This window comes from Gigantopelta aegis, chromosome 13 (assembly GCF_016097555.1).
Source record: "Gigantopelta aegis isolate Gae_Host chromosome 13, Gae_host_genome, whole genome shotgun sequence".
Lineage (NCBI taxonomy): Eukaryota > Metazoa > Mollusca > Gastropoda > Neomphalida > Peltospiridae > Gigantopelta > Gigantopelta aegis.
In genome coordinates this window covers 40,601,328-40,626,415 of record NC_054711.1, presented here as the reverse complement: position 1 = coordinate 40,626,415, position 25,088 = coordinate 40,601,328, and the positions used below count along the sequence as shown (strand labels likewise).

The 25,088-nt window shown below is 39.7% G+C and overlaps 1 protein-coding gene across 2 annotated transcripts in view; it reads right to left on the bottom strand.

The window, feature by feature from the left end:
• LOC121387675 overlaps positions 1-24,808 on the bottom strand; it is a 45,084-nt gene extending 20,276 nt beyond the window's left edge. The window contains exon 1 of one of the 2 annotated variants that reach the window (XM_041518864.1): positions 24,611-24,808. The gene's annotated coding sequence lies outside the window, so the exon portion shown is untranslated. Of the gene's footprint in view, positions 1-5,735; positions 5,864-24,610 lie in introns of those variants that run through there. The other variant, XM_041518865.1, reaches the window with a different exon arrangement.
• Positions 24,809-25,088: the final 280 nt, after the last annotated feature.

Here is a 25,088-nt window from a genome sequence, read left to right as displayed (position 1 = left end):
TGTGAAATCCTTTATTTTCGTAGGCTTCAATGTTCGAGGTTTTGATAAAATACACGTTTCGTTGGGTATTTACGGTAATTTCGTGGATCAAAAAGGTAGTATGATAAATTCGTATTACTTCTATATATTATATATATATATATATATGTGTGGCTGCACGACAAAAGGTGCCGGGTGTCGCGCATTGTAATATCGCGTAACAGCCAATTACAATAAAATACATGAAAAAAATATTTTTTTCGTTTTTAGCACAAACAGTTTTTAAAACAACTTAAATTTCATACTAATACATAGTTTTTCCTAAAATAAAACAATAAAACATGTTATTTGGTGATTGTGTACAACCTGTCAAATTCTAATTGTCTTTAATTACGCAAGAATTAATCACTTATTTGGCCGAGTTTATTATAAAATCTTGGACTTTTCAACGCCAAGTATTGCATGCCACTGGAAAGGTCGTGAACTCTACTTTCTAAATATAGCAAGTGCGCAGATATATTTGTCATGTATGAGTAATGCGCATTGAGACAATTTCCGTGGCAAAATTCAACAATTACTTTTTCCCAAACTACGAAATAAGAAAAACGTGCGATCGTCTGTTCAATTTATGAAGTAAAAATGCATTTGAAGTAGTACTAAGACTGTATATGTTGTAATGCGAGACGTGAAACGTATTTAAATCGAGCTAAATCGAGACGAGCATGTAAAAAAACAAGTGCCTGCTCGATTCACGGTATCAATTGAGAAAATGGCGGCGCCCGTGAGACCAGCATGTGTAATAACAAAGGAAGCTGAGGTGGCTCGCCAGTTGATTTCGCTGTTAAACATCAATGCCAGTATGAGAAACATTGCTTCTGACGATGTGTTACAAGACATTATTATGGACTACTTTGTAATTAGGGATCAGAGTGAGTCGGAATCGGATTTCGAATCAAACTAATCAAACGAATCTATTTACTGAAATCGAGGTGGTCATCGGGCTCATTACTCTGGCCGTGTTACAACCTGGTATGTGAGAACTTACTGTATGTTCAAAGCTGGAGAACTATTGACTTATGTTTGACTAAATATTCCTGTCTAATCATAGCATTCATATTTGGTGTGAGCACTGATAGTTTCTCATTTTATTGATGGTGGATACTATTGTGCATTTTTTTGTTTTTGTTTTTTTTTAATTTCTTTTTTTTATTTAATTTTTTTATTATTATTATTATTTTTTTTTAAAGGGGGGGGGGGAATGTATAATGGAGGTTCAATATAAATTCTTGTCAATGGCATATACTGTTAAAACAAATATTACATGGTTACAGAGTACAGAATAACTTGGTTGGCATATATTATTATTATTAATGAAGATTTCAAGCAATAATGAATCAGGTTTTTTGTGTAAAACTTCGGACTTCATTTTCTCAAAGATGGTCCTTTGAAAAAAATCATAATTGTCTGTACAAAAAGTTCAATATTTCGGAAAGTTTTCATCAGATTTTCATAATTAAAACAGAATTATGCTCTGTAGAATGTGCTTTATCTTATTCCTTCAAAAACACCTTCTTCTTTTTTTTGACCATGTGGCACCTTTTGTCATGCAGCCACACATATATATATATATATATATACTCTTCAAAAGAAGAAACGCAAAACCACATTGTCGTAACATTTGGAGAATTGATTTAATTATTGAATGGTGAGTCCGATAATTACCAAATGTTGCAGGATTGTTCACAATTCACTCTAGTCCATTGTAAGTGATAGGACACACCACCAAGGTCAAGGTCATCTGGAGTCAATACCGGGTGTGGCCTCCGCGTGTGTTGACAACTGCCTGGCACCGCCTGCCCATTGAAGCAACCAGAGTACGGATGACGTCCCGGGGGATGGTGGCCCACTCGGCCTGCAAGGCTGCTGCCAGCTCGGGCAGGGTCTGGGGCTGTGGTTGTCGCTGTCGGAGGCGTCGGTCCAACTCGTCCCATAGATGCTCAATTGGGTTCAAATCCGGTGATATCGATGGCCAAGGAAGGACATTAATGTTGTTGTTCTGTAGGAAAGCCGTTGTGAGACGTGCTGTGTGAGGCCTGGCGTTGTCATGTTGGAACACTGCGTTGGCGTTGGCCATAACTGGAACGATGTGTGGCCGGAGGATCTGGTCAATGTAGCCCTGTGCATTCAGGTTGCCCTGCACGTGGACCAGGTCAGTTCTGCCAGTGTGTGAGATGGCTGCCCACACCATGACACTACCCCCGCCGAATCTGTCCACTTCCTGCACGCAGTTTGCCGCATAACGTTCACCACGACGCCTATACACGCGACATCTTCCATCATGACGTCGGAGCAGAAATCGGGACTCGTCACTGAACCACACCTGTCTCCATCGCAGTTGAGGCCATTGTCGATGAATCTGGCACCACTGCAGTCGGAGTCGACGGTGTTGTGGTGTTAAGATGACACCTCGAACTGGACGTCTGGCACGAATTCCTACCTCACGTAGGCGGTTCCGTACGGTCTGGTCGGATATCCTGCGCAAACCTGGTATTGCTGCGGCTGTGGAGGTGGCAATAGTCAATCGTTCCCGAAGGTGGCGTACCCGGATGTAGCGGTCCTGCCCGGAGGTAGTGACCCGTGGTCGACCGGATCTAGGGAGGTCACGTGTTGATCCATGTTGCTGGTAACGGTCCCACAGTCTGGAGATGGTGCTTGGGGACACATGGAATGCCCTGGCAACGGCCGTTCTGGATTCGCCTGCATCTAGTCGGCCGATGGCATTGTTTCTCTGCGGTTCACTGAGACGTGGCATGTCCTGGATTGTCAACTGTCGGCCAGATACAGAGGCCAGGCAAGCGAACACCCTGCACTTTTATACTGTTGGTGTTCATGTTGCACGTGCAGACAACGCACGTGCAGTGGTGACATGGTTTGCACGTGGCTGCGTTTTTGCGAATATTCACATTTTGGAACTTTATTGTACAGTAGCTGCGTTTTATCGAATGTAACCGTGGGAATGTGTTTGGGACATGCAATGACCTTATATTCACAAAGCATGAACCGGTAGGAAACATAAAATCGGAGTTATAACCCATTTGTACCCTTTTGCGTTTCTTTTTTTGAAGAGTATATATATATATATTATGTTTCCGTTGTGTTCTTTGACTGCCCTAGTTCACGAATTAGGCCTACACGAAAATTAGACCAAAACGAATAACAGTGATTCCACGGTACTCGAATTCCTCAAATGTAGTAGAAAGAAAATGGTAAGACAAACGGATACACACATCACAACACCTGCCCCCTGCTCCGGACTTAGTCACTGACGTAGCCCAGTGGTAAAACGCTCGCTGGATGTGCGGTCGTTCAAGGTCCGATCCGTGTCACCACTTCATGGGCTACTCTTTTTCGATTAGCAGCAAGGGATCTTTTATATGCACCATCCCAAAGACAGGATAACACATACCACAGCCTTTGATATACCAGTCGTGGTGCACTGGCTGAGGCGAGAAATAGCCCAATGTGCCCACCGACAGGGATCGACCCCACACCGACCGCGCATCAAAAGCAGACTGGAGCTTGTATCCATAACCGTTACTTGTCAGAGGTACATGCGCTTCTTAACATATAACCACGTGTCAGAATTACTAAACGTTTGACACCCAGTAGCCGATGGTTAATTAATCAGTGTGCTTTAGTGGTGTCGTTAAACCGAAATAAACTTTACCTTTTTCTTAACATATAAAAGCTTCATTTCGTGGTATTAGAAACTCCAGGCTGACCAAAAACATTTATAATGTACGGACATGCATAATCGAAACAATGTAATCAAAGTGATGTCCGATTTCAGTTTTAAAAATCGGCTTTGATAGTGAAAAGAACATAGTAGTGTCTAAACAATTCTATTTTAAAAACCGGCTTTGATAGTCAAAAGAACATAGTAGTGTCTAAAAAATTTAATTTGAAAAACCGGCTTTGATAGTGAAAAGAACATAGTAGTGTCTAAAAAATTATATTTTAAAAACCGGCTTTGATAGTCAAAAGAACATAGTAGTGCCTGAAAAAAATTCAATTTTATAAACCGGCTTTGATAGTGAAAAGAAAATAGTAGTGTCTAAAAAAATTGTATTTTAAAAACCAGCTTTGATAGTGAAAAGAACATAGTAGTGTCTAAACAATTCAATTTTAAAAACCGGCTTTGATAGTGAAAAGAACATAGTAGTGTCTAAAACATTCAATTTTAAAAACCGGCTTTGATAGTGAAAAGAACATAGTAGTGCCTGAAAAAAATTCAATTTTAAAAACCGGCTTTGATAGTCGAAAGAACATAGTAGTGTCTAAAAAAATTGTATTTTAAAAACCGGCTTTGATAGTCGAAAGAACATAGTAGTGTCTAAAAAAATTGTATTTTAAAAACCGGCTTTGATAGTCGAAAGAACATAGTATTGTCTAAAAAAATTGTATTTTAAAAACCGGCTTTGATAGTCGAAAGAACATAGTAGTGTCTAAAAAAATTGTATTTTAAAAACCGGCTTTGATAGTCGAAAGAACATAGTATTGTCTAAAAAAATTGTATTTTAAAAACCGGCTTTGATAGTCGAAAGAACATAGTAGTGTCTAAAAAAAAATTATTTTAAAAACCGGCTTTGATAGTCGAAAGAAAATAGTAGTGTCTAAAAAAATTGTATTTTAAAAACCGGCTTTGATAGTGAAAAGAACATAGTAGTGTCTAAACAATTCTATTTTAAAAACCGGCTTTGATAGTCAAAAGAACATAATAGTGTCTAAAAAATTCAATTTTAAAAACCGGCTTTGATAGTGAAAAGAACATAGTATTGTCTAAAAAATTCAATTTAAAAAACCGGCTTTGATAGTCAAAAGAACATAGTAGTGTCTAAAAAAAATCAGTTTTAAAAACCGGCTTTGATAGTCCAAAGAACATAGTAGTGCCTAAAAAATAATTCAATTTTAAAAACCGGCTTTGATAGTGAAGAGAACAAAGTAGTGTCTAAAAATCTAGCAATGTTTCTGCCAGAAAGAAATTTTTGGGTATGGCGTCATGGGATTGGATGCAACCACAGTCGACAGGAGGTATGGGGGACGGGGGGGGGGGGGGGGGGGGGGGGGGTCCCCAGAAAGAAAGTGGGTTAGATTTAGGGTCAGAGTTAAGAAAATCATTGAGTAATGATAAGAGTAATTAATTTTGTTAAAAGGTTAACTTAAAAAATAAAATATGCAGAACCATTTGGGTATGGCGCCATATCTGTTTTACCCTCGGGCAGAAACCCTGTATACTAGGGTATGTCACTTTAAAGGAATTGTTTGTTTGTTGTCATGATAAGACTTTTCCAAGTAGCATAATATTTTAACGACTAAAGTCAGATAGTAAATAAATGTTCTTATATAGAATATCGGTGGCTGTACAATCAAAGTGTATCTAGTCATCCTAATGTTTGCACCACCTCAAATTTCATTTTATTTCTTAACACAGACAGACAAAATGACAGACACACCAAACGACAGACAAAGAAAGAAAAAATATACAGAGGTCTAATTCAAAAATATCTCTTAGGCTCTGCTAGACAACAAAGCATCCTCTTTGCAAGTCTTTTAGCATTGCACTGCGAGATCGCAAAGTTGCGAGAGTTTAGTAAATTAGGCCCCAGATAGATAGATAGATAGATAGATAGATATAGGCAGAGGAACAGAAATACATTTCATTCATCTAGTTTATCATTTGTTCTATTCCATCTTACCTGATTCGTGCCGATCACCTTGTCGTTCAACAAACACACACAGTCTAATTTAGAGCATCATTTCACTGATACGAAGTGACAAGTGTTTGACAATTTAAAGAGACGATCTCTCTCCTAGCCAGCCTCTGGCGCAACTAGACTGGTATCACGTAGAACACTTTAAATAGACCGGAAAACTATCGATTTACTAGTTTCAGCCTACGAAAATCACAGCAAACCTTTCAACTGTAGTGGACAAAAGATCGCGTTATGTAACAAGGACTCTTCGGGGGTTTTTCGGTTTTTTTTCGTTTTTGTTTTTTCTTCTAGTGTTTTCCCTTTTTTAATGCATGACTATAATTAAATGAGTTGTCTAATCGAACAGGTCTTTGACTGGGATGAATTGGTCCAATCGCTGGCTTTGTTACATGATTAACTTTGCTTGATGGCAATGAGCGGCGAAACCAATCAGATTTCAGTATGTCTCGTATCTTATTGCCGGGTTTGTTACCGTAATGCGATGTGCTTAACTAATACCGTCATGTCGTGACGCGGGTACGGTCGTGATGACAAATCAAATCATCGGGTCGTTACGCCAGCGTCGCATAAATTCGTAACTCGGTGTCTTAATATAAACCGCTGCCCTCCCACGCGCACAGCGTGTTTGAAGTTACTTAAAGGGGCAACCTCAGTAATTTGGATATACCGGCCCCGGTAGTGTCATGCTTAAGCCATCGGACACAAGGGTGGTAGGTACAGGGTTCGCATCCCGGTATACCTGTTCCCACCCAGAGCGAGTTTTACCGACTCAATGGGTAGGTGTAAGACCACTACACCTGCCCCAAGTTCAGCCAACAAACGTTTCGCTAACGTTCGCGAACTATTTTATTGGTTCCCGACGTGGTCATTTGGTTTACCGTTGAGCGCATACACCAGTCTAGCGGACGTTTTTCTGTTCGGTCTGACTGAACTCGGCCCTGATACCATTACACCGCAAAATAGAAATCAACCTTGGTTTGGTAAAATGTGTCGGGTGCTACGAAAAAAATATCACGAAGCGAAAAAAACAATATGCAGTAAATAAAAATATTAGAAATAAAGCAGTATTACAAAATTCCAGTAAATGCTATTAAAAATGTATAGCCAGAGCTATTTCTCGTAATAAGTCCTATACGGAAAAGAAAATGAGACAACTACGTACTAAAGATCCGAAAGAATTTTACAAAATATTAAAAGGCCACAAAACACCAGAAAAGAATACACCATCAGTAGATAGTTTTCTTTATTTTTTCTATCTATAAAAATAAAGGAGATCGCACATTACCTGCAAATTATCGACCAATTACGTTACTCTGTTGGTGTTCTAAACTATTCACGACCATACTGAATAATCGCTTAAATAATTTTTTAGAAGAAAACGATATTATGAGCGAAGCACAGACAGCGTTCCAAAAAGGATATTCAACACTAGATCACATTTTTACTTTACACAATCTAATTAATATTTTGAAAACAAGAAAAAAGAAATTATACTGTACATTTGTTGATTTTGAGAAAGCGTTTGATATGATACCACGAACACTTCTGTGGCATAAATTACTAGAAAATAATATAAATGGAAAATTTTTTAAAATTATTTACCAGATGTATCAAGGCATAAAATAACCAATATATGTAAACAATAAGAAATCATCCCTATTTTCATGTAATATCGGTGTTCGTCAAGGTGACAATTTATCACCAGTCCTATTCTCTTTATATTTAAATGATTTAGAAAAATATTTTATTAACCATGGATGTCAAGGAGTTAGCTTCAGCAGTAAAAAGCAACAAAATCCGCTTGATATTGGAATGTATCTACTGTGCTTACTATACGCTGACGATAGTGCCATCTTAGCTAACAATACCACCGATCTACAACATACACTTGATGTATTTCACCAATACTGTAACACATGGAAGCTTAAGATAAATTACTCTAAAACTAAAGTTTTAATATTTAATGGAAACACCAGAGACTATAAATATATTTTTAGAATTGGAAAACATGTTCTTGATAATGTAAAGGAATTTAAATATTTAGGAATCACTTTTACAAAATTAAATAATTTTAAATTTACCAAAGAAAACTTAAAACAACAAGCAACGAAAGCCATGTATTTTAATACTAGCAAAAGCTAAAGAACATAATTTATCAGTTGAATGTTAACTTTAAATGTTTGAATCAATGGTTTTTCCTATCTTATTGTATGGTTGTGAAGTCTGGGGTTACGGAAAAAAACGATATCTGTAATTCTGTTCAAATAAAATTCTTCCGACACATATTACCCGTCAAAGAATCCACCCCAATTTTTATGTTATACGTTGAATTAGGGAAGATGTCATTGGAATTCAATATTCATAGAAGAATGGTTTGCTATTGGGGACGTATTATTTCAGGAAAACAATCGTAACTATCTTTTTTAATTTACAAATTCATGTTGACAGATTATAAAGTTAATGGTAATAGGTATGATTGGATTACTACAGTTGAAAATACACTGAATCTTTTAGAAATGAGTAATGTGTGGATATCACAAACAAATCTTTAAATTGGCTCTCAGAACAAATCAAGAGTAGACAATACGATCAATATCTACAAATATGGGATAGTAATATTTCACAGTCATCAAAACGTAAAACCTATCAACTTTTTAAAGAAAACCCTATTTTCGAAAAATACCTTAATATAATTCCTGAAATATTATGGCCCAGTGTCATAAAATTTAGAACTTCAAATCACTATCTACCTGTATAAACTGGAAGATGGAATCATATTTTATTTGAAGATAGATTATGTCCTTTATGTGATGAAACGGATATCGGGGATGAATATCATTACTTGTTTGTATGCAAGTTTTTTGATAAATCACGAAAAGAATTTTTACAGCCCTATTACTATAAAACAAAACCAAATACTTACAAATTCAAAGAATTAATGAACAGTAAGAAAATAAGTGTATTAAAAAAACTAGCAAAATTTATAAATATATTTGCAAGGTCTTTAAAAACCCTAGAAATTAAACTAGTCAACAACTCTATTCTTTAGCTACTACTACTATTACTAACATTAAACTGTTGATATTATTTATATAAATATATATCATGCATCTATGACAAAACATGTATATTATTTTTATGTATGGCTACCACTGTAAATATGTATTACACACTATTTATATATTTTATCCTGTAAACCATCTTGTCAAATGTATGTAATTTATTATGCATGTTCCTCTAATGCCGTTGTGTAATAAAGCAATCAATTTCGTATATAGTCCATTTCAAACTTGAAAGTGTTTTGATGCAATTTGTAATTTTCCATCTACAAAAGGCAATTTCTTGATGTTTATTATGTCTGTTAGTTATTATATATATAGTGATAGGCAGTGCCTGTAGCACAAATAATAGCGGGGTCCGTATCACCTGCTACCTGTGCTACTAGGATAAGCCAGCTCAGGAGCCATATAAGCCTAATTAAAATGTGTTGAGTGTGTCGTTAAATAAAACATGTCCTTCCTTCCTTCCTTCCCATAGAGAACGCCTGTTTTCATACCATGGAATTTACTACAATTTATTTATTTCTCAGCCGATTTTTTTCAAAACTGCGAAAAAACCCCCACATTTACTGATTTTCTTACGTCAAACCAAACTGAAATTATTTACACCCCACCCCCCACCCCACCCCCCACCCCACCCCCTTCTTTACAGGATGATGGGACGGACTATAGTAGAACCATGATAAATGAAATGAAAAGAAAAAAGTTCCAGTATTTTCAAACCCCAGGAGCAGCAATATGTGCAATGGTTAGAGTAAGGGTAAGGGTATTACACATTGCATTAAGACGTGTGTTCCAACATATTCGGTTTAAACAAATTTGCTTGGTACTTTTGCACCTATATTAAAGTAAAAACTATATCACGTGACAAATGCTCCAACAAGGTCGGGAGCTGGGGACTACCCACACACCAGGCAGACACTCCGCCGCTAAGATATAGTCCACGGGGACTTTACCTGGAGTTCTCATGGAGCGACTCCCCGCATCAATATCGAGATGAATTAATTAATCTGCTATGGTAAATTAATAAAAGCCATCACAATTAATGAACGCTACTGTGATGGCATATCGCTGCTTTGTATTAATCATCGACAGGCTGGCTATTTATAGCAGATGGTTGCACTGCACCAAATATCTTTGATACGGCAGTAAAAATTACTATAGTCCAGGGCCACGTTCCAGGAAGCGATCTTAGCCCTAAGATCAGCTTAAGTGTATAGGGTAGCTATGCGCCTACGGTAATCTTAGGGCTAAGATCGCTTTGTGGAACGGGGCCCTGTTCAATTGTTTTATGGCAAATGTTACGTTTAATTCCTATTCAATCCTACCGGCCTCGGTGGCGTCGTGGCATGCCATCGGTCTACAGGCTGGTAGGTACTGGGTTCGGATCCCAGTCGAGGCATGGGATTTTTAATCCAGATACCGACTCCAAAACCGGAGTGAGTGCTCCGCAAGGCTCAGTGGGTAGGTGTAAACCACTTGCACCGACCAGTGATCCATAACTGGTTCAACAAAGGCCATGGTTTGTGCTATCCTGCCTGTGGGAAGCGCAAATAAAAGATCCCTTGCTGCTATTCGGAAGAGTAGCCCATGTAGTGGCGACAGCGGGTTTCCTCTAAAAAACAGTGTCAGAATGACCATATGTTTGACGTCCAATAGCCGATGATAAGATAAAAAATCAATGTGCTCTAGTGGCGTCGTTAAATAAAAGAAACATTTTTCCTCGCCTTTCCACAATTGTTTTCTTTTAAATGGGATTCCTAGTATTTATGGTGGTGTTTGGGGAGGGGGGGTACTTTTGTAATGTGCAAAGCAATTTTGTAAACCAAAAAGCTATTGTTCAGACTTGCCCATATGTAAACGACATGAAATTCAAGTATAGAAGGGAATATCGTTCAAAAAAATGTTTTACTGGACATTCAATATATTATTGTTATTTTGAGTAAAATATGGCTAAATTCAAAGTTGCTTCTCCCTACCCATCAAGCATACGAGTATAAGCAATAGTTATATCATGGTTTTGACGAGTTAACTGTATTGAGACGGCGGCACGAGACAAGAGTCGAGTGCCCGCCGTCTAAATACAGTTAACGAATCAAAACCAATGATATAACTGTTTTGTACCATGATTGACGCGTCTGTGAGGGGCGTGGCCTAAAAACTGTGCAATTAACTTCAGTTGTACCATGATTTGGTGTTTTTCTCTTTGATGTCAACTGGGGTGTAACTGCAATACCATGGTATAACTGAAACAGTTAACTCATCAAAACCATGATATAACTGTTACTTACCCGCACAGTTTCAGTTATACCATGGTATTGCAGTTACACCCCAGTTGACGTCAAAGAGAAAAACACCAAATCATGGTACAACGTTCAATGTATTTATTAACGTGTATTACAAAACACAGACGATCAATATAAAACCATATAAAAGAAGCCAGATGTGGGTGTGGGGTTGGGCAGAGGGCCACGCCTCAACCAATCGCGGGTATACAATATTCTGGCCACGTGTGTGTGCAATACGTGACAATGAATAGCACGTGGTTAAAACCACCCCAACCCCCCTCACTTAAAGGAGCGTGGCCTTCAAATGAACACTTGCCCGTGCATTAGTAAATAATAAATATTATATATTATTCATGGACATACAACTTGACAGTCATAATATATCAACCTATCGTATAGTTACTTTACAGTGTTCTATCCCCAACCCGTTGTCGCCACTACATGGACTACTCTTTCCGATTAGCAGCAAGGGATCTTTTATTTGCGCTTCCCACAGGCAGGATAGCACAAACCATGACCTTTGTTGAACCAATTATGGATCACTGGTCGGTGCAAGTGGTTTACGCCTACCCATTGAGCCTTGCGGAGCACTCACTCAGGGTTTGGAGTCGGTATCTGGATTAAAAATCGACTGGGATCCGAACCCAGTACCTACCAGCCTGTAGACCGATGGCCTAACCACTACGCCACCGTGGCTGGTCAGAGAATAAGGATTGAATAGGAATTAAACGTAAAATTTGCAAAAAACTTAGGGTCTAAGCAATTGAACAATGTCGTCAAAAAAGGGTTTTCTCTGGGCAATAAATGTATGCAATTTTACTTCATCCGGTATTATTATTGTTGAAAAAAGTAGTTTTATCTGCGCAATAAATGTATACAATTTTTCTTCATTCATTCATTAATTTTTTTTTTGCGCCATAAATGTGCAATTTTTTTTCATTCATTTTCCTCTTTATTTGCGCCATAAATGTATGAAATTTTACTTCATTCAGTATTACATCGTCCAGTATTATTATTGTTTAAAAAAGTGTTATCTGCGCAATAAATGTGTGCAATTTTCCTTCATCTAGTGTCACTGTGTAAAGTGCTTGAAGCATGTATGGAGTACTTGTAAAACGAAACACTACAATTTTGTACAGAAATGAACTATAGAATCTTCCACTTTCTTCAGTGAATACTTTGAGAGAAGGCTTGTAGTTGCAGGCACGGCGGAAGCGAGTAGACATTGGGGGAGGGGAGGGGAAGGGCTGATTAAGATCGAGGGCACAAAGCAAAGTTTTTAGGGGTTCTGGGGTATGCTCTCTCGTCAAAATGTGAAAACTAGATATCCTGAAATGCAACGTCCTGCATTCTACAACCAATAAGATTCTTTTTAAAATTCAGAATTATTGGAGAGAGGGGGACTAGTGCCTCCACCCGTGCCTAAAGAGTCATATTTATGGGACATAATTTGATTGATACATTACATATATTTTGTTTTAGCCACATATTTAACATTATCGCCTATGGGATTTTATTTGGTATAGTACAATTAGATAGTCGCGTTTATTCCACCGAACACGACTATGGGTTTGGCACAAGAAAGCATCTATGAGGCGGATATATTTAAGTTTCTCTTGGGGTTTTTGTGAATTTAAAATATAATTTTAAAAAAGATCATTGTGTTGTCCTTTTTCACGAGTTTGTCCATGTGCCTTTTTTCCGTTAGTTCAACCCCCGTCCCCCAAAATAATAATAATAATAATAAAAATTAAAAATAAAAATAAATAAATAACAAATTCCAAGATACGCCCCTGCATCTGAATAGTAATTTCTAAGATAACAAAATATGAATTCCATTTACGAAACAAACTTTACGGATGATGGGTTTTTTTATACCCCGATGAACGTAAAATAAATAACACAGTTTGACAATTAAAGGGACAGACCCTAGTTTCAACCCGTAAAAATGCACACTAAGTTTAGTTAATCTACAAACCTGTAACACATTTGGATAAAATTACAACTGAGTGAAACATGAGTCTGTAACTTTGAAATGGTGAAATAGCCTGTAAAAATAGACTAAAACTTGACTCCATAACTGTTACTTCTCAGACGCACGTGCATTTTTAAAAATATGAGAAATGCATTTTATGATATTAAAAACACCAGGATGACCAAAAACACTTCTAATGTACGGAAATGGATAATCTAAACCATAAAATCTAAGTAAAGTATGATTTCAGTGATCAAAAAATGGCTTTAATAGTAACAAAATATGCCTTAGTGTTTAAAAACTAGGGTATGTCCCTTTAAACAACACAGAGTTTGATAATTAATAAATACGACAAAGGGTTGCTAACGAAAACATCATAAACCCCGGGTAGTCAAGCCAACTTATGCGACATGACGTACTTTAGAGAGTTATATTTACGTTTTCGCTTCCAAATAGATATACAGTGTAATTAACAGTTTCTGTCCAAATAGATATACAGTGTAATTAACAGTTTCTGCCGTGATAAATAATAACACAGAGATACAGTACACAGGAAAATACAGGTACCCTTGTGTGCACGATATAAATTGTAAAATACAGCTAATATTATACTTTTATTATGTCAATTTTTAAAATTTATCATTATTATTATTTTATTTATTTATTTTTATTTATTTATTATTATTATTATTATTATTATTATTATTATTATTATTATTATTATTTATTTTTAGTTATTAGTAATATCTATGCTTATTTGTCTCTGTGCTTTAAGCCGACGCCATATAACCGTAAATAAAATGTGTTGAGTGCGTCGTTAAAGTTACATTCTCTGGTTACCATATTATAACATCATGTACAAATGTGAAATACAAGCTCAAATGCACTTTTAAAAAAGTCTCGTGTGTTCGCTATGAACGGATATTGTCAAACGTATACGCTTGATTCGTCGCCTGTGCCGCCATAGCTCGGTAATGCACAAACGACAGCCTCTTGTCAATTTCAGTTAACACGTGCGTTTGCCGATTTCAAATTGTATGGTTCGTCTCAAAAATTAAAAGAGAAATCTTGCGCTGTACATCTTAAAAATTGCAGCAAACTCAGGAATGTCCCTTTAAATAACTTAACAACAAATAACTTATTATATGCGTTTCCTTTGTTCAGTATAAATAAGAAAAGTTAAAGTTAATTTTGTTTAACAACACAACTAGAGTCCATTGATTAATTAATCATCAGCTATTGGATGTCAAATATTTGGAAATTCTGACTCGTAGTCATCAGAGGAAGCCCGCTACATTTTTACATTAACAGCATGGGATTTGTTATATGCTCTTTCCTACAGACAGGATAGCACATACCACGGCTTTTGGCCAGTTGTGTTACACTGGTTGGAACGAGATTTTTTTTTTTAATGGATCCACCGAGGTGGTTCGATCCTGCGACGTAAGCATCTCAGGCGAGCGCTCAACGGACTGAGCTAAATCTCGTCCCAGTATAAATAAGAAAGCAGGCGTATTATATTAGTTGTATACAGTGTACACCTGTGCTGCGTTCAGCCAGACCGAGCAGAAAAAAAGTTCACTAGACTGGTTTATGCGCTTCACGTTAAACAAAGTAGCCACGTCGGAAACCAGTCAAATAGTTTCGCGAACGTTAGCGAAACGTTCGCTGGCTGAACTGAGTGTTGGACATTAATTAAGCACTACGTAGTTTTTACCATGTGATGATACAGATAATACAGAAAATAATTGACAACAAGCAACACTATCGTTTCATCAATATTTGATGTATTTCAAAGGGAAAATCGCAGAAAGCGTAAATATACGTGGACATGTGTGTGTATGGTAATTAACTGTGAAGCTGGAATCACACTGATGTGTGTGTGGGGTTAATAAGTAATGCATTCCTGCCATCTCGGTAAATATTCAGTAGATACAGAAAATGTAAACACGCTCAATATCGGGTGTAGACCTCGTCGGCACGGGTAACTACTTTCAGGCTACTTTCATTTTAACTTATTTTTGTGCTTGTATTCAATTAAGGTTCAAGCACGCTATCCTGAACACACATCAGCAATCTGGGTTGTCTATCCAGGACAGTGAGTTACTTGCTAGTGTTTAGTGGTTAATGAGAGAGAAGATGGTGTAGTGGTCTTACACCTACCCATTGAGTCGTTAAAACTCGTTCTGGATGGGAACCGGTGCCGGGCTGCGAACCCTGTACCTACCAGCCTTGTGCCCGATGGCTTAATTAATGTCCAGGTGTATATGTCAGTAAGCGTGGAGCACGCTGTGAAATGATCGGCAATCCCAAAAACCCTAGAAATCCCAAAAATGCTTAAGACATTATTTTTGAGTCTGAACGACAGATCCTGTATCTCTGTTTAATGCAGAGCCGAATGGATATTTGGCAAAATGGTGGTTGATTCCGTGAATCTCTACCTATGCCGCGTCTATGGGAGGATAGGGTGGGATTTAACTCAGTCGGGTTAGTTCTCGGTGGATCCCATTCAACTTATTGAGGGGGGGGGGGGGGTCTCGTTACAACCAGTGCACCACAACTAGTCAAATGCCGTGGTATGTGCTGTCCTGTCTGTGGGAAAGTGCCTGTATAAAAGATCCCTTGCTACTAATGAATAAATGTAGCGGGTTTCCTCTCTAAGACTATATTCTCGTTCCAACTAGTGCACCACAACTAGTCAAAGGCCGTGGTATGTGCTGTCCTGTCTGTGGGAAAGTGCCTGTATAAAAGATCCCTTGCTACTAATGAATAAATGTAGCGGGTTTCCTCTCTAAGACTATATTCTCGTTCCAACTAGTGCACCACAACTAGTCAAAGGCCGTGGTATGTGCTGTCCTGTCTGTGGGAAAGTGCCTGTATAAAAGATCCCTTGCTACTAATGAATAAATGTAGCGGGTTTCCTCTCTAAGACTATATTCTCGTTCCAACTAGTGCACCACAACTAGTCAAAGGCCGTGGTATGTGCTGTCCTGTCTGTGGAAAGTGCCTGTATAAAAGATCCCTTGCTACTAATGAATAAATGTAGCGGGTTTCCTCTCTAAGACTATATTCTCGTTCCAACTAGTGCACCACAACTAGTCAAATGCCGTGGTATGTGCTGTCCTGTCTGTGGGAAAGTGCCTGTATAAAAGATCCCTCGCTGCAAATGGAAAACAATGTAGCGGGTTTTCTCTTATGACTATACGTCAGAATTACCAAATGTTTGACTTCCAATAGCCGATGATTAATCAGTGTGCTCTAGTGGTGTCGTTAAACAAAAACAAACTTTACCTGAAGACCTGTGTTAGAATGACCAAATGTTTGACTTCCAATAGCCGATGATTAATTAATCAATGTGCTCTAGTGGTGTCGTTAAACAAAGCAAACTTTATAGGAGGACAGCCACTCCCGAGATCCTTTACTGAACAATACATCCTTCCTGCACCGCTCAAAGGAGGACTGCCACTCCCAGACTATTTACTCAATTATAACTAGCACAGGCCAGAGCGCATTGGAATAAATACAGCTGTGATGACATGCCACTATGAAACAATGTCAAAAACAGTGATGATAGCAGGTGTTCGCGAACGATAAGCACCCGCCATGAGGACTGCCACCACAGCTGTCAACTCCGTCACTTCATCTAAAACATATCCTGCCTCCCCGGTGGCACCCGTCATGAGGACTGCCACCACAGCTGTCAACTCCGTCACTTCATCTAAAACATATCCTGCCTCCCCGGTGGCACCCGTCATGAGGATTGCCACCACGGCTGTCAACTCCGTCACTTCATCTAAAACAATCTGTAAGACTTTCACCAAAGAGATGAAGAGGTATGCACAAGTCCAAAATACGGAACAGCATCAGCCAATGTTTTGTTCAGTGGCGTATCGTACTGTTATTTCCAGGTACGAAGCATCACCGACTACACTGGTCAAATGCTTGGACCGGCCTCGGTGGCGTCGTGGTAGGCCATCGGTCTACAGGCTGGTAGGTACTGGGTTCGGATCCCAGTCGAGGCATGGGATTTTTAATCCAGATACCGACTCCAAACCTTGAGTGAGTGCTCCGCAAGGCTCAATGGGTAGGTGTAAACCACTTGCACCGACCAGTGATCCATAACTGGTTCAACAAAGGCCATGGTTTGTGCTATCCTGCCTGTGGGAAGCGCAAATAAAAGATCCCTTGCTGCTAATCGGAAGAGTAGCCCATGTAGTGACGACAGCGGGTTTCCTCTCAAAATCTGTGTGGTCCTTAACCATATGTCTGACGCCATATAACCGTAAATAAAATGTGTTGAGTGCGTCGTTAAATAAAACATTCCTTTCTTTGTATTGTTTTCAGGGTGTACATTATTGTAGTTTTGGGGCGGGACGTAGCCCCCAGTGGTAAAGCGATCACCTGAGGCGCAGTCGGTCTGGGATCTATCCCCGTCGGTGGGTCCATTTGGCTATTTCTGATTCCAGGCAGTGCACCACGACTGGTATATCAAAGGCCGTGGTATGTGCTATCATGTATGTGGGATGGTGCTAGTAATGGAAAATTTAGCGGGTTTCCTCTTTAAGATTGAACGTCTAATTTAATAAATGTTCAACATCAAATAGCCGATGATTCATAAATCAATGTGTTTCCAGTGTTGTCTTTAAAACAAAACAATTTTTTTTTTTTGGTGTATATAAAAGATCCCTTGCTACTAATTGAAAAATGTAGCGGGTTTCCTCTAAGTCAAAAATATCAAATATTCGACATCCAATAGCCGATATGGTGTCATAAGCACCATAAGTTCCGTGTACCGTCGTACCAATCTAATTAAAATTAGCTCCACTATTACATGTGGATCTAACAGCAGCCCGTTGGAGCTCATGTCCAGTTGACCTTTCATTCGACCAATCAAAACCTTACTTGCAAAATCATGCCAGTGATTTGAAAAGAATTTAAAAACATTCGGGATTATAGGGTATACGGAATGATTCGGGTGAATTACGAAGTACATATATGCCGAAAACTAATTGCAATATAAAATTTTATATAAAATTCGTTTTAAGACGAAAAAAAAAAAAACCGTGATGGTATAGCCATAAAATCTGTTTATACTAGTATACAATACAAAGTTTATTACTGCACTTTTCCCCGGGTTTTTTCAATGTTGAAATAGACCAACGAGTTCGCCTATTGCATAAATAATCTCGCCCGATATTTTTAGAATTTGTACGCTCCCGAATAACGCTATAAAAGGCGAAGTGTAATTGGTCAATATTATTATTGTTATTTATAAATGAAGTATCACATGGACATGGGAGTCCACGAAATGCTGTTAGATCTACTGGTAGACCCAGTAGAGCTAATTTTAATCTGATTGCCGTCGTACGTGTTAATATTATAAAAACACTCGCACACTGACATCACCGTAATTCTGACTGGATGTCTGTGACCCCGAGACTTGTCCAGCGAAGAGTAACGTGCAACAGAAATAATTAATTACACAAACAGAACGAGCGCCCTCTGGGGTGGGCAATATGATATTACCGGCGGAGTAATCTGATTTAGTAATCTCCAGTTTCGCGTTAACCAGTTCACCTGGTGTGAGCCGACAAGCAACATGGGAAAATCGTGTTATGGGATAATAACAAATTAATTTTCTATATTATGTGGAAAGATCCCATAGGAAATTAAAGTATATTCAAACCACGTAGCCTTTTAAACTCCGTGCATGCGTGGCTTTGCGGGAGGAGACCATTTGGGAAAAGTCCTGTTTAGACAGGTGGTCGTCATGGGTAAGACCTGTTGTCATACAATACATTATAGGTGTGGTCAGGTATACGCATGCGCTGCAAAAGCAAATGGCCACAGACCACAATTAATTTCGCTCTATGTTTTTATATAGCCTTAGTGGCTATAACATTTTTATTAATATCAGCAGGCCCATGGATGTTTGTATGTACCTTTGCCTGCCTGGGGGAACATACCCTAAAAAGGACAAGCCCTGTTGTCCAGCTCTTTTTCCCAGGATATTGGTTTAAACAAACACACCCTTTAAACCTGGCCGGAGTACACCCATTTTACACAAAAATCACTACGTTTGCATGGGCCGGAATTACCACAAACAAGTCTTCAATGTCAACAACTTACACATGTTTACAAACTACATGCTCGCCCCTGTCAATTTCAGTCAAATAGTTGCCACTTCATGGCTGTCTGCCATGAAATAATCACAGTCAAACAGCAGACTACTTGCGCGGACAAATATCCGGACAACCAAATGGGAAGATAACTGTGATCGGAGGCCAGATGAACACTGAAGGGGCTTCAACCCGCTTACCGACTGAGATGGAGTGCGCGAAGCGTAGGAATGTCTAGAAAGTTCCTGGACATGCTCTCCAACTCCCTCCAACAACCCCCACCACCCCCATATACGCCTATACGTTTTAGCTGAAACGGTGTGAAAATTATCCAGACGTTTTTTGGTTGAACCGTTTTCACAACGTTATAACAGCACTGTATAGGAACGACGAAAAGTTTTTGTGGTTAAAACATTTCCAAAACGGTTCTGAAACGTTTTAAGACGCTGATGGGAACACCGCTTCAAAATGCTGACCGATAAAGCAAAAACCTCAAATGCGTGTTCTGGTTTCAAGTGGTGAAATGCGTGTTCTGGTTTCAAGTGGTGAAATGCGTGTTCTGGTTTCAAGTGGTGAAATGCGTGTTCTGGTTTCAAGTGGTGTGCGATGTTGGCAATTTTGAGGACCATATACAAAGTACGTATGTCTCGGCAGAGTGCCATCAGAGTTTGGTGAATTAGCAGAATTCGCAGTACACGGTACCAGAAGTTAAGACAATCAAAGGTACACTTCGCTAGATATTCAGAGGTCAATGAAGGCCTCCATTGCCGTTGTATTTATGGCATTCATCTTTGTACACATTATTCAGCACGATGTGTATGTACGATAGTCCACTCTGAGCGCAAAAAGATCCTTGTTAAGTGCGGCATTGGTTTAATACACTGGGCGGGACATAGCCCAGTGGTACAGCGCTCGCTCAATGCGCGGTCGGTGTGGGATCGATCCACGTTGGTGGGTCCACTGGGCTATTTCTCGTTCCAGCCAGTGCACCACGACTGGTATATCAAAGGACGTGGTATGTACTACCCTGCCTGTGGGATGGTGCATATAAACGATTCCTTGCTGCTAATCGAAAAGAGTAGCCCATGAAGTGGCGACGGCGGGTTTCCTCTCTCAATATCTGTGTGGTCCTGGGCCCCGTTCCACGAAGCGATCTTAGCACTAAAATCACCTTAGTGCATAAGGTAGCTATGCATTTAAGATGATCTTAGGGCTAAGATGGCTTTGTGAAACCGGGCCCTGAACCATATGTCTGACGCCATATAACCATAAATAAAATGTGTTGAGTGCGTCGTTAAATAAAACATTTCTTTCTTTTTTCTTTCGGTTAAGTACAAAGGTGGTCGGCTGTACAAATCAAAAGAGAAGGGGTCAGAACGATTAGATTGGAAACTGTTAAAACGTACAATAGATTATGAATGCCGATAAAGGCAATACTTTTTAATACTTTATTACCGGCCTCGGTGGTGTCGTGGTTAAGCCATCGAACACAGGCTGGTAGGTACTGGGTTCGCAGCCCGATACCGGCTCCAACCCAGAGCGAGTTTTAACGACTCGATAGGTAGGTGTAAGACCACTACACCCTCTTTTCTCTCATAACCACTAACAACCAACCCACTGTCCTGGACAGACAGCCCAGATAGCTGAGGTGTGTGTGTGTGTGTGTGTGTGTGTGTGTGTGTGTGTGTGTGTGTGTGTGTGCGTGTCCAGGACAGCGTGCTTGACGCTTAATTCGATATAAGCACGAAAATAAGTTGAAATGAAATGAACGGAGTGGATTCGATCCTACGACCACTGCACACTGAGTCGTTGAAACTCGCTCTGAGTGGGATCCGATACCGGGCTGCGAACCCAGTACCTACCGGCCTTACATGTATGTCCGATGGCTTAACCACGACACCACCGAGGCCGGTGAATCCACTCAGTGTATTCATTCTCAGTCTGATTCAATTAGCGATGAGACAAGACGTTAAATCTTGCGCTGTCGAGCTAACACCCCCCCCCCCCCCCCCCACACACACACCTAACTGCTTCTTTTGGAGCTTTGGTGGAGTTCTGAGTCGCGTACACGGGGTCACAGGCGACCGTGACCTTAGTGTATGGCGACTCGGTGAAGAAGACGCGAAGAGGAGACGTGCGCGGTTCGGGGGGTCCTGCGTCGTCGCGTCGTCGCCCCCCCCCCCCCCCCCCCCCCCCCGTCTCCACCGAAGAGGACGCGACCTATTCGAACCTGGACATCGCGATGTGCCAGGCCCCGAGGACGGTACCAACGACCTCCACCCCACGGGCGCCGACTCCGGTGCAGCGGTCGACTTTACAAACCACTCCAGTTGAGTCGGCACCAGGACTTGTTGTTACGCCACTGAAGCAGAAGGCAACATCACCGACCGTCTAGCCAGCCACGGTCAAGGCACCAGTGCCAGTAGTCGCCTCTCCACCCACCCCCACCCCCCGCCCCCCCCTCGAAGATTCCGAGTGGACCGTTACATCAGTACATGCAGGGGGGACACGACCGACCCGACGACACTTAGGGGCAGTTTCCTTGACGCGGACTGGAGAACCCTGGAGGACGGCAGCGAGTACGGAATACACAACAAGATGTTTGGCAGCCATCACACCGTGGTAGTTACGCACAAAAGGCAGCAGACCTACAGACAGGCTACTCTACAGCAAGTTGAACAATCGGAATCTACATAAGATGATCCGAGCGGAAGCGCCAACATCTACTGCCGAACTTCCGGGACACTCCAGCCTCGCCGACCTAACAACCTTCACTAGGACAGGTAACCTCCTTTTTGGGGGCTTTGTTGGACTTTAAATTTCTTGGCCGCGGCTCAAAATTCTTATGTTTATTTTTTTTTATAAATACTCCAACGCACTTTATTTTGGCGCCCGTTCAATTGCTCAAATCACCTTAAAAAACCTTTTAGGCCGAGCACTTAAAAATATTTTTGGTTTTAATTTCTTAGTCCGGACATGGTTAGGATGCAGGTTATTCTCCGTAGGACTTAGGCTGTTTTTTTACCTATTACTAATTTTTTATTCCAAATTCCGCCCACTTCAAACTTACCCCCCCCCCCCCCACCCACCCCTTGATGATTCAAGTTCAAGTTCTTTATTGCGTTAAGTTATCAAATGTTCGACATCCAATAGACATCCAGTAGACATCCAATAGACATCCAGTAGCCGATGATTAATAAATCAATGTGCTTTAGAGGTGTCGTTAAACAAAATTTATTTTACTTCTAGTCAGCCCATGGTTAGCTGATCGGATCAAGGCTGGTTGGTACTGAATACTCCCCCCAGGCGCGGTCCCACCCACTCTGAGGAGGGGTAAAGTGAATTCTTTCCCACCAGGGGGAGGCACGTTACCCAGTGATAAAGCGCTCGCTTGATGCGCGGTCGGTCTAGAATCGATCCCTGTCGGTGGGCGCATTTGGGCTATTTGTCGTCCCAGCCAGTGCACCACGACGGGTTTCCTCTCTAAGACTAAATGTCAAAATTACCAAATGTTTAATATCCATAATTATGATTAATAAATCAATGTGCTCTAGTGGTGTCGTTAAATAAAAAAATATTTTCAACCAACCACTAGCAACTCACTACCAGTCTATTCTGCCGGACGGGCAGCTCGGTTAGTTAAGTGTGTGCCAGGATAGCGTGCTTGGAAGGTATATGGATCGGTTAGTTAAGTGTGTGCCAGGATAGCGTGCTTGGAAGGTATATGGATCGGTTAGTTAAGTGTGTGCCAGGATAGCGTGCTTGGAAGGTATATGGATCTAATCACGAAAAATCAACATAAAATGAAAGGCAGGACAACTGAGATGCATGTTAAAAATATTAGTTCATCATTACACATCAACATCCGCATCATATCATCAACCTCGTCGTCAGTCATCATCATCATCATCATCAATTAATTAATCACCATCATCGTCATCATCATCGCTATCAATCATCATCATCATCATCATCAATCATCGTCTTCATCGTCATCATCAATCTCATCGTCACATCATCATCATCATCCATCATCATTACCATTATCATCGTCATCATCATCATCATCGCCATCATCATCACGATCACCATCATCATCACCATCAATCTCATCGTCACGATCATCAACCACATCATCACCACCATCACCTCACCTTCACCATCAACTTCATTATCAACACAATCATCATCACCATGACCAACCTCCTCATCACCTCATTGCCATCATGGTGACATTCAAATAACAGATGATTAATAAATCAATGAGCTCTAGTGGTGTCGTTAAACAAAACAAACAAACGTTTTTATGATGACATTGTCATCACCACCATAGTGATATTAGTCATTAATATAATTAATAATTAATATAAAAAAAAATTCGTGTTTCTTCTCACCTGTTGTTTGTTGAACAAGGTAGATATTATGGTATTGAAAGGTCGCTAAGGAAATGTCGGATGTGTAATCAGAATGATATAGAGGATGAATATCATTTTATTTTGAAATGTCCATTGTACGTGCAATTACGTTCAATATATATTCAGAAATACTACTGGCGCAAACCGTCTGTGTTTAAACTTGTGCAATTATTGTCTGTTCAAAACAGAAAAGAATTATGTAATATTGGTAAATATCGTAAAAATGTATTATGTTTATAGTGATTTCCCTAGAAATTAGGCAAGGCATGGTAGACAAAACACTTTTGGGGCATTTTCACCATTTTCGGGGCACTTGTTTTTCATTAAAAATACAATTTTTTTTAATTAAAATAAACATTAATGTAATTTATGTGCTTGCTTTAATAAATGAATGGCAAAAGATATAAAAGGCATATTTTATTAATTAATAATACCGTTTTGGATGTTTTATAAAGGCAATTTTAGAATTAATTATTGAAAAAGGCTTGTTTAATCTCAGGGCAGCATGGTGCTGGTGAGGCAAGATGGTACTAGACTATTGAGGCATGGTGCTGCACCATGCTAAAATAAGCTATGGAAAACACTAGTTTACGTTTTCAACATATTTAATTGTCTATCCTCCAATTATGCACCACTTGTCAAATGTTATTGATTTGTATATAAAATGATTGCCTATGAGCCGGAAGGCTGTGAAGCTAATAAACTATACTATACTAATATGAAAAAAAAAGCATAGCCATTATTATCAATATCATCATGCTAGTATCGATTCATCATTGTCGTCATTATCATCATCATCTATCATAATCATCATCGATTCATCTATTGCATTAAAGAAGTTCAACAAATGAAAACAACATTCGAGCATTTAAACTCTGTAAAATATTAAAGTTATTTCAAAGCATGAACCGTTTACTTACCTGAGGAATATATACGGGAAATCAATATTTTGTTATCCTAAATAACTTCAATAAAAATAAAACAATATCCGAGGATCTAACCTTGGTGGCGGTGCTTTTTCTCTCCCTGTTTCTTTCTCTCTCCCTCTTCTCCGTGCAGTGTCAAATCACAGTCACTATAAAGCGACTTTAAATACAAATATAGACCAGCCCGGCAGAAGTGAATGAATCACAATTGATACTGAATAGGCCGGCATGCGTTCCAATGAGATGCTAGCGCGCAAGCGAATCCTTTCTCTCACCCGAGGAGAGTCCCAATGGGAATTCATCCGCCATACTCCCACTTATTTCGGAGTGGCGGTCGCCATTTTGTGTTTGCCCACACCCTTCTGTCGTTTCAACAAGATCGCTTTGCGCCTAAACGTGCATCAGACATACTTGTAAAAGCGTACCACTTGACTAGGAACAAGATAAAATATTCATTTGTATTGTTATCCTGGGAAACAAAAGCCAACGAGAGCCCCGCGAGAGAAAATAACTATTACATGAAAATCGGGAGAGCTGCCGAAATGGGATCCAT